Source organism: Carlito syrichta, unplaced genomic scaffold (assembly GCF_000164805.1).
Source record: "Carlito syrichta isolate Samal-C Ts95f unplaced genomic scaffold, Tarsius_syrichta-2.0.1 Scaffold200587, whole genome shotgun sequence".
Classification (NCBI taxonomy): Eukaryota; Metazoa; Chordata; class Mammalia; order Primates; family Tarsiidae; genus Carlito; species Carlito syrichta.
The window spans coordinates 230,200-230,730 of record NW_007144683.1 but is presented as its reverse complement, the minus strand read 5'-3'; positions in this window follow the sequence as shown (position 1 = coordinate 230,730).

The window sequence follows — 531 nt, the reverse complement described above, 5'->3', positions numbered from 1 at the left end:
CAGGCAGGTCTCGAACTCGCGGGCTCAGGCAATCCACTCACCTCAGCCTCCCAAAGGCACGGGATTACAGGCTGAGCCACCGAGCCCGGCCAAAATTTTCAAATTTAATTCCTCAATCACATTACAAGTGTTCCTCACCACATATGGCCAGAGGCTGCCATACTGGACAGTATAAATACAGAACATTTTCATCATTGCAGAAAGTTCTATTGGTCAGTGCTGGTCTGCAGCACCCCAAACTCTGGAAATACCAAAACGGTCTACTAACACACTTTTTTCTCTAACAGGATTATTGTTCTGAGAGAGAAAAAGGGGTAAGAAAAATGTTTAAAATGTGCTCCAATCCCAGTAATAAGCAATACAAATAAAGTAAGAGTTCTTTTGCATGACTGTCTGTAGTTTCAATTATATTTAATTTGTTTTCTGGTAATCTTTTAGCTCTAAAATTTGTTTGATTATCAACTCCCTTCCCCCACATATTTGTCTACTGTGCCAAAACTAAAGTCCTTAGTAACAAAAAAGGCCACTGCT